Genomic DNA, 14,068 nt, shown 5'->3' with positions numbered 1-14,068 from the left:
TGGCCAAGACCCATCTGGGAAGTACAGATGTGGTAGTTCAAATCCCAGCCTGGGGTGGGGAATTCTGCTCTACCCTTGCCGAATTCAGGAGGTTGTTCAGGTATTGGTGTTGTCATTTTTGAATCATAGAGATGTATGATGTCTAGGATGCTACAAATAATATATCCCAGGCAGTCCTTACACACTGGGAGTGTAAGTTCTAGATGCCTGCTGTCTACCCTATTCCTAGTCTACCTACTCTTTATCTTGTAAGGAGCTTCATACTCTAAATCTGGAAGCATTTATCAGATAATACTGATGATGAGTCTTTCAAAATTCATAGTTGAATTTCAATGAAACGGAGATGAGGCATGTGGTATCTATCAGTCAGGGTCCTTTATTTATAATGTGTGGGTAGTCGAGGAACCACAAGACTGGGGCAGCAACCTGCAAGCCCCTGTTGGAAAAGCATCCTTCAGAGTGGGCTGACTGCAGAGGAGTAGAGATCTCTGAGCCAAGGACACAACAAGCCCAAGCTTGGTTGGCAAGAAAAGAACCATGGGAGTTACAACCCTGGTCTCACTCTCCTCCTTCCCTCTGTTACCTGTAAGTGTTTGTAATGCAAGCCAGATGGCACAGGGACAAAGGACAAATCCAAAGGGTTTGATACGCCTTGTTATGTGGTTTACAGATGAGGAAGGAGGCCATCCCAAGATTAAGGAACCATGCTGACAGTTTGGTGACAGGTGGATATCAAGCAGTCTCATTGTAGAGCTTGCCTCTGAGCTAGCACACCTCCAGAGAGGAAAAGAAAAACATTACAGATTCTCGGTTAGCATGAAAATAACTAAGTAAATAAATAAATATCAGAAATGGTGGGTATCACATACATTTTGGCTTTCTGTGACTTCATCTGTCCTTTTAACTTTTAAAAACAAAAGGGAACAACTTTCTGTCTTTGTTATATCACAAGCCAGTAAAATATGAATAGGGTAATTGATAATGTCAGCTACAATAGGGCATTAAGATGATGAGTGTTTTTCCTTTTTATTTTCTCCAGTTTCTGAGGTTCTTTAATATGGCCAGACTGAACTTACACCTTTTAGAATAAAAGCAATCAAATAAAAATTTTAAAATAAAGTAATATGAAGGGTGAACCAGACAATCTCCAAGTTTCCTTGAATGTTTTATGAGCCTACAATCTCGATGTCAATCTCTCTATATCTCCTCTTTTAATATTAAAGCAATCCTACAAATATGAATAAAGACCCATGGAACGCATGTCAAGGCAGCAGGACTCTGATTTGAAGAAAACTCTGGTACTAAAAGTGAAATAAACAAAGTATAGGACGCTGCTAGAGGACCTGCATGGAGGTATAGTTGTGTAATTGTACCCTCTGGCTGCATGTGATCATTTTCTGTAACATTTCCATGCCCTTTGTGAAGGTCATGGAGTCTTAGCAGAGGGCTGCCCAAATGAATTCAGGCAGACAACATGCCCTGGAACAGCCCTGATGGTATGCTGGAACATTCCTCACACGGTAGTTGGAATGCCCTAAAGTGGAGATCTTCCTTCTAGACTGTCATCTATGTAAACGGCTTGGGAGATCAGAGCTTGGGTACTTTGGGGACGCTCTTCACATAGGTTACAGGGTCCCCACAGGCATCAGGTTATCTTACAGAAAACCGACCCAGAGCCTCTCCTCAGAAACAGCAGGTTTCTTGGTAAAGACTAGATGGGGACAAGTCTCTGCTTTTCTGATTATGATCCCAAATGATGAAATTCCAAACTTGGGGATTAGGCTAGCAAAAGACTATGGCCTCTCAATATAGTCAGGGTGCCTACTCCTTTATGAACTAATGACTGTCAGGCTCTGTTCTCAGCACAGGGATGGGCTAATCCAAAACATGACTCTTGTGCTCACTTCTGCATAACACCCACTCGGGAATGTTGAAGATTTCACATCAGATCTTTTGACTCGAAATTGTTTTCCCTTTTTACACTCTTCTTAAAGCTACCTTTAAAAACTCCACTGTTCACATCTTATCAATTTATGGAAAGTGACCAAAGGATATATGCTCAAGGAATAGCTGAGATCATAGTTATGTTCTGTAGCCCAGTTCTATTTAGGGTAAAGTTCTGAAAGGACGGTGACACTTTCTAATAGTGAGGTAGTCACCATATTCACTGATGGAATCTATTTGTTCTAGAGTTTAATAATTTCATGTGTACATTTAGCATGCTTTGGTGAAATCCAACCCCCCCCCACTGCCTTCCCTGCAATTCCTTCCATGTTTCTCTCTCTTTAAAAAATATCCACTGAGTCTACTTATTGCTAGCTGCTTGTGCATGGGTGCAGGACCATCTGCCACCTGCAACAGTATGGGTAGCCTTTCAGAGGCCTCATTCCTAAAGAAAATACATTCGTCCAGAGCAACCACTGGTTGTCAAGAGTCCTTCAGCTAGGGGTGTAATTTCTTGAGCCCCTTCCCTATCCATTCCAGTATTTTGGTTGGCTTGATCATGTGTAAGTCTCGTACATGTCATTATAGCTTCTGGAACTTCATGTGTATAATGACCTGTTGGGTCTGGCAGATACTGCAGATATCCCTCTGACTTTTACAATATTTTTGCCCCCTTTTTCAGCCCTGATCTCTGAGCCTTACAAGAATGAGGCATCATATAAACAACCCACTTTGAACTAAGAACTCCACAGTGTTTCATTTTCTGCATGTTAACTAGCTGGAGATCTTTGCATTAATTGTATTGTGTGTGTGTGTGTATGTGTGTGTGTGTGTGTGTGTGTGTGTGTGTGTGTGTGTGTGTATGTGTTGCAGTTTGTAACTGTGGAATAGCATTTCTTAGTAATCTTCTACAAGATTCTCACAACTTCTAGACTCTCCCCATCATCCACACATTTCAGGAGTCTGATCAGTTCCCAAGGGCCATCCTGAAGCTTATTTTTCCTTCCTGCCCCGCTCAGCTGTCTGTGGTGACTTCTCATGTCTGTCAGGAATGTACAAATCTGCCAGCAGAGGCTCACAAAGGGGATGGCTGTCTTGCCTCTGAGTGAGCTCTGGCCAGGTGTGTAATCCCTGGGAGTATTCCATAACAACAGAAGAACAGCCAAACAGGAATGTAAAAGTTAATAACTTCCCTATTTGAAAGCTAAACCTTTCTAAACCTATCATAGTGTGTTTTTCCTCGTGGAGGATTAACGGCCTGACAAGGCTGAACTTTGAAAGAAAAGCTATTTGTGACTTATGGGGGAGCTAGGGGGAAAAGGTCTTGACTTTTTAAAAACAAAACAAAACAAATACCCCAGCACACCAAAACATGTTCATTTTTCTCAGACCTGTAACTCACAAAGGGCGCCTCTACTTTGGCTGGAACTTTCAAAATGACCCTCCTCTGAATGAAAGGGAGACATGAGCAAATGGTGTCCCTAAAGAATTGGCCTGGGAATATTTATAAGGGTTAAGCACAAAGGTTCTTAGGGGAATTGCTCTCAAAGCCTAAAGCCAGGGTACTGTTTCCAGCAATTCATTCCTTTATTTCTGACATCCCAGGGCAATTACAATGATATTTTACCAACTCTGGCCACTCTACTTCCAAATTCCTGAGGACTTGCATAAAGGGTTGGATTTCAGTTTACTTACAGGGACTTCAAAGCATGTTAACAAGATACATGCTTTAGGATGTGAGCTTAGGGCATGTGTTTCTATGTCTTAGATATGCACTTCAGGTCTTTCAGACGTTCTAAGTCTTAGTCACCTGTTTTTTAAAATAGGTTAATCATTAAGTCCTGAGAGTAGTCTCAAATGAGACAGTCATAGTAAGTGTCCGATGACAGTGAGCTAATGCTATGTCATTAATAGTAACACAGATTTGAAATTGGTTAGAGTATTTGTGGATGTTGCAGCAGGTCTCATGGGAGTTCTTTTGCAACTGTGATTAAACCCAGTGTCTTAGTTTCTTTTTTTTTACTGTAAAGAGATACCATGGCCAAGGTAACTTATAGAAGAAAAAGTTTATTGGGATTTAACATTCCAGATGTTTAGAGTCTATGACCATCATGGTGGGGAACATGGCAGCAGGCAGGTGCTAGAGCAGTAGCTGAGAAATTACATGTTGAGACAGAGAAAGAAGCACTGGGTCTTACATGGGCTCTTGAACATCAATGTTCCCAGTGACCCACCATCTCCAACGAGGCCTCCTAATCCTTCCTAAATAGCTCCACCAACTAGAGACCAAAAATTCAAGCATTCTCACCTATGGCATCATTCTCATTCAAATGACCACACCCAGGTTTTCTTATTCATTGCATTAAAAAATTGAATGAAACTTGTCCAGATTTTTAATGATTCATGAACTTATTGCTTCATATTTTAAAGAATGAGTAATTTCTTACCTACTTCCTCTAGTCTAGAACATTTTGTAAGTTTGGGGTATCCTAAAGTTCTGGAGTTGAAACAAATTCAATCTATTGTCATCTGTTTAGCATTCTGCTATAGAATTATTTATTCACTGAGGTAAAGTTGCTTTGGAACTTTATAACAAGGAGGGCAAGAGGGAGAATCATGTGAACATCTAAATGAATTCAACTATGAGCATGAACACAAGACAGTGTAAGGATGGGCTGTGAGAAAGAGATACTGTGGTGAGGTCAGAGTTTGCCAAGCTAAAAATCAAACTGGTTTCTGGAGACAAGTAACATGAGAAGGGGTAGCACTACCCATCTAACAGAAATGACTCACAGTCGGGGAGAGAACACTAAGACTCGATTATAAAGTATGTCTAAAATTCATGGTCAGAATCAGTCCCACTCTGGTCTTTATAGAGAAAATAATACCAGACAACCTCGAGTTCAAATGGATGGAATGTAGTCAGCAGTAAGGGAATTGTGGTAGGAATGGGAAAATTGTGAGGTTTTAAGTTAATGGCACTGCAAACAGTCAAACACCATAGCTAGCATATTTCCTTTTATCCAAAGAGCTTGAAATAGTTTTGTAAAAGTCACTAAGTCATTCTGATGTTCCTGCCCAGACCTCAAGCAAATGAAAAATAACAAAATTGCATTAAAAAATCCAAGCTACTGCCTTTCTGGTTTTCCTTCTATCCCTTTCTTTGGCTCTTCCCTCCCTTCTTCTCCCTACCCCTATCCTCCCCTCCCCTATTCTCCCTTCTTTCTCTCTTTCTTCCCTCCTTGCTTTCCTTTGTGTTAGTTTGCTTGGTTTCAAAGGTATGTTGAAATCATAAAGACAGATCAAAACTAACATCACTAATCACATACCTTAGTAAAGCTGAATAAATATTAAGAAGACTGAGAACAATCTAATAAACCCCTAATTATTGCTTATACACAGATCATTTTTTTAAGTCAGGTGTCTCCTTTGCAATACATCCAATTGGCAAGAGATGCCGGTTAAACAAAGCCACAAACACCATATCAAACAAAAAATTTCCCTAAGCCCAAACCAGATAAAATCTCATCTCTCTTCCTGTATTGACCCTTCAGCTAGTGAGCGAGATAGAAAGTGAGCAGCCATAATGGTACTCACATTGGAGGGCAAAAGAGCTCAGAATAATGTGGCTGGTGTAGGGGAGAAGTCAAGGAAGAGCATCCACAGAGATAGATGGAAGACCTTGCATGGGCATCTAAAGCTCCGGTTAGTCTTATTACTTCTGTCATTCATTTCTTCAGGAAACACTTTCACAGTATACAAGAGTGAGCAAATCATCACAGGGTGACTTTTGATGTCAGGGTAGTAGGCAGTAAGCCAATAGACATTTTGATAGTTCCTCAAATATCATGTCTAAAATTCATGGTCAGAATCAGTCCCACTCTGGTCTTTATAGAGAAAATAATACCAGACAACCTCGAGTTCAAATGGATGGAATGTAGTCAGCATGGCATATTGAGAGGTTTGAGCACAGAAACCCAGTTGAGACTACGAGATTCAGAGGACGTTGAATGAGGTTAAAATTGAGGTCTTTAGATAATAGAAACCAGACTTTGGAGAGTCAGAGAAAGATGTTAAGAGTTAGCAGCAAGTGTAGAAAAAAAAACTAGAAGCCCTTAGGTGCTGGATTTGTGCCCCATACAAGAAGCACCACCATTCATTGTATAGATACATTGTATACATGTATACATTCAGGTAGGTGGATACAGACATCTATGTGTGCATGGGTTGCTTTTTGCTATGGTGTGGAACTGAAACATCCCTCAATGCTCTATGTGTTACAGGCTGGGTCTCAGCTTGGTTCTACTGAGAGCTGGTGGAAGTTTTAGGAGGTGAGATTTAGTGGGAAGACTCAGATCATTGTGGTGTGTCATCAAAGGGCAAATCTGACATTCAACCCTTTCTACTTCTTTATTTTGTATCATGGCTATGAGGTGAGCTATCCAGCTCTATGTATTGCATGTGTGCTGTGCAACAATGAGACTCCTTGAGAACAAAGCCATATAGATTGAAACCTCTGACACCGTGAGCCAAAACAAACCCCTTTCTCTTTGTATCACTTGATTACCTCACATATTTTCACAGTTTGGAAAGCCCAAGTATAGGGAAGAGGTACATTGATCCTTGGAATCCTGGGTCTGTCTCATATAAGCAAGGGCAAGTCTCCTGGCCAAGTTCAGAGGTTACCAAACCTCACAGAGAAAGACATGAAATGTCCATGTGTCTGAGTGGTGGCTGAAAGTGTGCAGCTAAAAGGAAAGTATTCTAGCCCATGAGCAGCTATGGCCAGCCGCACTGTGTTAGTCCTTCCTACTGCTTGATTTGTGTCTTTCTAATGAGAATGTAGTTCTTACAGGGTAGAAAATATTAAAATAAAAAACAAAATTATGCTCACAGCCTGGGATCCCCTTGCTTTAGAGAAACTATTGCTCCATTCCACACCCTAGACTTGGCTTTGGCAAGTTGACCACTATGTATATTTTCTTAAGATCAGTGATTATCTCCCTAGTTTTACTAAAATGCAGAAGGAATACGAGTACCTTATGTTTTTTACAGTTAACAATGCATTACGGAAATTGCAACCCCAAAAGACAGGTGCTTTGCTTGGGGTTATAGAGAAGGTACACAAATAAATAAGAATTAAATTCCAGGGTGTCCAATCCCTCCAATTCTCCTTTGCCTGACTCTACCTTTTTTTGGATTTCTAGGGACAAATTTACCATTTCTCTTGGGGGTTTCTCTGAGTTACTTATCCCAGTGGCTTTTCAAAGATATATGTTCAGTAGGAAGATATTATGTTTCAGGACTCCAGTCCCTTGATAGTGTGCTCTAGATGTTAAATGCTATTAGTAGCAACAGTAACAATAACGATGATGATGGTGGTGGTGGTGCGGATAATGATAATGATAATAATGCCCACAGAGCGTTGTTGCAGACCCATCACCATTATTATTATCACATTTGCCACAGCACAAAAGTTATTGCAAGTGCTGCAGCTCAGAAAGATCTCCATTCTCTTCCTACTTTGAAGCACCAGAGAGAAATGTAACAAAAAGTTGTTGAAAGGATCCACACCATGTGGTCCCACATCCCAGCACAGAGCAGCTAAGCTCTAAAAGCCGTGCGTCTCTGCTATTTTCCACTGTTACCGTGTCTTCCAGGTCATTGAGGACTTGGCCATTTGAGAAACTCTTTGGCCTATAAGTCAATAATGAAAGAAGGTAATGGTCATGGTCAGGAACGGTGGAGATGCTTGGTGCTAGGCTGGAGCCTGACAATAGGATTGGCAACAATAACAATTTGTTTAGTCAGAGGGCTCCAAGCCATATGAACCCAGTAAGAAAACCATGCTCCAAGCTCACCATAAGCCAGTTGGGACTCTCATCCATCCTCTTCCCAAGAACTGAGTGTTCGAAGGTACACATTTACTTCCTGGCATCACTAGATTCAGCTTCAGCAAATTGACCAACTCTGTAGAGTTTCTTTAGATCAAGGCAGAAAAGATTTGAATATCTTATGTTCTTTATACTTAATAGTCCATTGGAGAGATTAGGACCTTTCTAGATGACAAGGTAAGGCCGAGGAAATATCAATAATAGCACATGACAGTTAAACCCTTTCATCTGCAGCCAGGCACATGGCACCTCTGCATGAAAGTGACTGGGACAAAAAAAAAAATTACCTGTCTGCACTGGCTTCATGTGGTGGGGAAATTTCCTTTCCTCTGTGGCTATAGGGGTATCAAAGCCCACTCATTCTATCATGCTGCATGCTGAAGACACATACAGTAACATTTGCAGGCAGAGCTTGGCGGTCTGTAATACCAGGTTGCAGCTACTGTGTGGTAGCTAGTACTGTTTGACTCTGCTTCTGTCCTAACACCTTCTCACTCTGTCTCACTCCCTACACATGCCTGAAAACTGACTCCTTGATTTCCTGCTACTTTGTGCCTGGTTCAAGCTCTACAGAAAGGAGACATAGGCAGAAATCTGGTGGGAACACCCAGGGAAGTGAATATTCCTTGTCCGTCCGTTTGCTTTAATTTGGAAGACGCACATCATACCTGAGTGGCAGAGGCCAACTTGATGTTCGCTCGATGCAGGATGACAAGACGTCCCGAGGAACTGCAGAGATGCTCACATGCGTGACTTCAAACCGAGCCAAGGTCAACAGCTACTTATCAGTATGTTTCCTGTGCCTTGGCACAAAGAAAGCCATTTATTCTGTTTCTGGCTACAGAGAGCATTTCAGTTGGGCAGTCAGCTGGAATTTAGAGATTACAAGTCTCTTATTGCCCAGATAAGAAGATCTAGACCAAACAAGTTAAATAATATACCCAAGATTAAGGAAAATTAGCAGAAATATCTGGCTAAGAATTCAAAACTTGGGGATTCTTTGATGGTTTTTGCTTCTTCTTCTTTGGTTTGGGGGTCCAAACTAGTTTGGGACCAACTCTATTGTCAACAGGTCACCCTCATATCTCATCTGATTTTTTCATTTCTTCTTCCCTTCCTAGCCTTCTGAGCCATCACAACTTTCTTCCTTACCTACCTACCTTCCTACCTTACTTCCTACACTTTTCTGATCTGATTAAAAATCTATGTTCAGAAGAAATGTCACCCTCCAGAGCACCAGCTAAGCCATAAATTCCCACAAGACAAATGTGATTAATAAGTTTGTGTGGTAATCCTCTTGTGTGTCCTATGTTTAAGTTGCCACTGTCAAAGGCAAGGTGGAACAACATCTAAAGGTAGCATGGATCGAGTATGGCTCACATCATGGTATATTCAGAGGACAACAATTGATATCCTACAGCAGGCAATGCTTAACCTGGCTTTGTGCAGAGCAAGGCATGGAACAAGGAGACTGGAAGCCTCGTTACAGCTCCCACTTAAAAACTTCTTGAAGTCTAAATTAATTTGGTCCCATCTCACTTACAGGGAAAGTATCTATTTCACTTGCAGCTAAAGTGAGCGTTTGTTTAACCTCTTGGGGGATAGGCTATAGCTACACGTAGACCTTTGCAAGAAGTGCTGCGGTTATCCAATTTCCCTCTAATTGCTCTAACAAGGATGAATTAGGACTTTCATCAGCAGGCCTGAGTGATCAGTTTGGAGTCAGCCATGGGCAGTGAAGCCAGTTATTAAACAAAACTACAGTGTTAACTCCTAATAATACACAGTGAGGGCAAATTAGGCAGAAGACAAATACACCATCCTGATGACACTGGAGAATATGTCCCCTTGACTATATATCTTAAAATAATGCTATTATTAGTGCTGTCGAATTTCATTTCTAAGACATAATAGGAAAGTAAACGTTCACTTGGGCTTTCTATGCAGTTAAAAAGAAAGCATTTGACAAGGGCATACTATATATTGTTTGAACAGTCAGTATGACGGGGTTCCATTTTGATATATTAATTATCCCCATACTATCATGTCAGGAGTAACTGAGAAGTAAGAGACACCCTACTCCTCTGAAAAGGTAAACTGTTCCTGGCTGAGGCAGATTATGGCTGCTACCAATATTGTTGCTTTTGCTCAGGGTATCACCATTTCCCCCTATTTGATTAATTAATTAATTTATTTATTTATTTATTCACTTTATATCTGATCATAGCCCCCTCCCACTCCCAACCTTACAAATCCCCCCCCCCCCAATGATGTCACTATTCTTATCCCAACCGGCATACAAGGAAATACTCCTGTTTCCCTCTTTTTTCCTCTCAGCCACACTATCCTGGCAAAGACTCCCTTTCTGAGGTCTGAGATATAGCAGATATGCTAACTCTGTAAAGAGAGGGCTATTGAAAATGCATTTTGAGTTAAAGAAATTGATCATATATCATGAGAGTGGGAGAAGGGAGAGAGAGCCATTCTTGTGTCTCATCAAAACCTCAGAAGCCCACTCTGGTAGAACCTCGTTAATTTGCACTAAAGGCTAGGATCGACTTGACTAATTACTGAGCAGCATGCATGAGAGTGAACGGGAACAGACACAATTTAGAAAGCTGAGACTGTGCATCAAACAAATGGACTTTATTGTACAATTAAAAACCCACTTGAACGCTGGCTGGAATGAAATCCAATAGTGGGGTAAGTACTTTAATAATAACACTTTGCAGATTGTGGGCTGATGACAAGCATTGGGCCTTTGGGAAGCAGCATCCTGACATGCCCAGTTGTCGAATCCCTGCAGACTGTCAAGGAATGACTTGCATTGTTTTCTGGCCCACTCTGTGTGCCTTTTGAGGGAGTTCAGACTCTCTTTCCACGCTACTTATGCTACAAGGCTCAATGTAGGGAGAAATCCGTGTTCTTGGCCAAGTGTATCGCATTCAGGAGGACCATCCTTAAAGCATTCATTTTTCTTTCCCATTTCTTCTTGCTTATAGCCCCAGAGAAATCTGGATTAGAGTTGTTTGTCTGTTTCAGACACACCTGCTGGCCATTCACCACCTGAATCCACAAGTGGGTATTTGGACGCTGTAGTGAGTCCTACCTCAGAAGCAGTTATGACGTGGCCAGCAGAGGATTAGTGCTTTTGGTGGGAGAAAGCAGCATGGGCCGATGAAAATCTTAAGTAGCAAATATCTTGTTTTCATCTCCAGAGCTCCAGTTCTAAAGGCCACTGACAAGTCTCTTGCTAGTACTGATGTGTTGCAATTGCCATGGATTGCTTTTTCCTGAATTTTACAGCCAGATTTCAGCAATGGTTGTTTACTCTCCCTTCTATTTCTCCCCACCTCCTGCCATACATATACACTACACTAGGCTAGGGGAATACAGAGTTATACTGCATTATGAACAGTCATTTACTTGGAAATGTCTGTTTGTTTGTGTGTTGTGCTCTCAGATGACTTCCAGAGCTGTGCTAAGCAAAGGATAGGCAATGAATGGCTTGCCTCAGCTCCTTGAGAAGAGGTAGAGCTCCCATTAGACTTCCTTGAAGGTTAAGCTATTTGGGGAGCTGACAACCTAGAGGTGTACTGAGTGAGGGAGAACTATTCTTCAGTGTGACTTTGCAATGCAGAGGGTTTATTTTTCCCCCACTGCCTCTGGACTTGGTCTTGTGGCATGTTCTGCCAAATGTCATGGCTTTAGATGGGTTTCATACCTTGCCTTGACCTCTTCCTGCTCTGACATGGACTAGAGGAAAATCTGACTCCAGGCAGCTGCTGCCTCTTAAGCCTATGTCTGGGTCAGTACCAGCCATTTGTCATCCTGACAAATGAAGAAAACCACTGTTGTTAGCCACTCAAAATCTGGGCATGGTTAATGCGCGCCATTGGAAACTTTGGACATACTTTGGACAGCCTATATCTCAGACATTGGCTATTTATTCTAAGAGGACTCTCAAATAAACAAGATGGAGAAACCTTGCCCTTAAAGGAACTTCCAGATGAGCTAGGAAAAATAAAGCAAATCTATTTAATAGCAGAAATAAAAAAGAAAAAAAAGGGTGTGTGCCCAAGATAAGTGATATTGACTGATGTGCTCACCTGCAGTTGAGCATTGGAACCAAGAAGAACACAAGAGGAGCCTTCGTGGTGGGATTAGATCTGAGCTGTCCATAAAGCTCCGTGATTCTTGATATTAATGATACCATATAGAAAGGCCAAGAGTGGATCCCAAGAGGAGGGAATAGCATTCACAGGATAAAGCATTACTGGGGACACTTTGACCAACTCAAGAGGCCATGGTTACAGATAGTGTTGTATGTTTAAATGCATACCCCATTTACCATCCATTCACTTTTCCTAAATCATCTCGTAAGTGTCATCCCAAATCTTGTAATGGAGAAGTGGGAAAGAGAATAGTTCAGAAACTGAACTCATTGTATCTTTAAAGAGAAGTACATTTCTCCCTTGCTCCCTGTTCAGTGCTTGGAATATGAAATTCATCTCAGAAAGCCCCAGAGATGACTCTATCGACTCTTCTTTAAATAGAATTAAAATTGACTCAAGATATATCTTCAAATCTATTGAATTACGTAGCCCATAATTGAGCTGCAGCTGGTCTTGCTGGGGGAAATTAACCAGAGAGGGGGAAAAGATGTGGAGAAGCTGCCACATCTTAGAGGGTATCTTAGAGAGGGGTTGGAGGGTAAAGGCTGTGTCAATAATTATGTAACTTATATCATGACATAAGGCACTAGCTGATTTGTTGAACTAATAGGGATGGGTAGTAAGTATTTCCTCATTTATGTAAGGAAACTGCACGCATTCTCTGGGTTATTCCTGTCAAACGTTAAGAAGAGCGCTGGGTTTAGAATGGAAATCTCCATTCTCCATTTTGTCACTGAACTCTTGACCAAGTTATATGTCTTTACCAAGACTAGAAACAGTGCTTAAAGTGTCCGGTCTGTCAGTACTCTAACTTCTTTATTTGGCCATATTTATTCTCAACTCCTCTCAGTTGTTACCAACAAACAACTTTGAATTCATCCTTAGCACCGGCTATGATTTCAGGCCCTGGGGATGCTACTCACAGCAGCACTAGTGAGAAACACACAGTGTACTGGGTCAGGTCCAGGCCTGGCCTTACATCCCATGCAGGGATACACGCCCTGGGACTCTCCCCTTTTAAATGATGTCTACACTCTTCCTCCTTGAGACCAAAGGTAGAGTGGAAATGTGATAAGTGTGCCCTACATATATACAGCCTTGTGACTCTGTCCCAAGATGGATGAGGGCTCTGCCTTTACTTTATTGTCAGACAGCAGCTCTTAGCTCTCTTCCTGCATCTATCTTTGACATTCAAAACAGCAGTGAGACTGTAGTTTGATTGAAGCTAACAAGAGTTCATTTGTGGTAATGTTGGGTTGGGTGGTAGAACCTTTAAGAGTGAGAACCTACTAGAGGGTCATTGGCATACAGTCCTTGGAAAGAGTCACTAGTTTTTGTCTGACCTTGAATTAGTTCTTAAGAGTTGCCCTAGAATGACACTGGCCTTATCTCAAGGTTTTGCTTCCTAGGTCACTCACTATGTAATCTCTTTGCCTTAAGCTATGACTCCATGATGGTGATTATTTGGGTCAGGAGCCCTTCATTACAGTTAAACAGATGCCGGTGACATGCACTTTACCCCTAAAACTGTGAACTAAAGGAATCTTCCTCCCTCTTCTTCCCTCCTTCCTTTCCTCCCCTTCTCTTTCCATTCTCTTTTCTTTTTCTCTTTTTTCTCATTTTCTCAATCCCTCCTTTTCCTCCTCTCCTCTCTTCTCTCTCCATTCTCCCCTCATTTCCTTCCCCATTCCCTCTCCCTTCCCCTCCCCCCCTTCTGCGCTCCTCTCCCTCCATTTTCCTCACCCTTGGTTTCTCACCTATAACCTCTTCTTTTCCTCCCCCACCCTTCTTCCTTTGAGTCAGGTCTCACTTTGTTGATACCCCTACCCCAGCTTTGAGCTTATGCTCCTCCTTCCTCAGTCTGCCTAGGTGTTATAAATATTAGGGTTATAGACCTGTTTTTCTTGCCCTGGCTAAACTCTTTTCTTTATAGACACTTAGTCTCAAATATTTTGTTGTATCTATGAAAACTAGACCAATAGTGGCCGTATTAAACAAAGATTGGGAGGGGTGGGAAAGTGCAATCTGTCAGCTTGCACGAATGTATTCTCAGGG

This window comes from Rattus norvegicus, chromosome 8 (assembly GCF_036323735.1).
Source record: "Rattus norvegicus strain BN/NHsdMcwi chromosome 8, GRCr8, whole genome shotgun sequence".
Lineage (NCBI taxonomy): Eukaryota > Metazoa > Chordata > Mammalia > Rodentia > Muridae > Rattus > Rattus norvegicus.
This window is presented reverse-complemented; position numbering follows the sequence as displayed.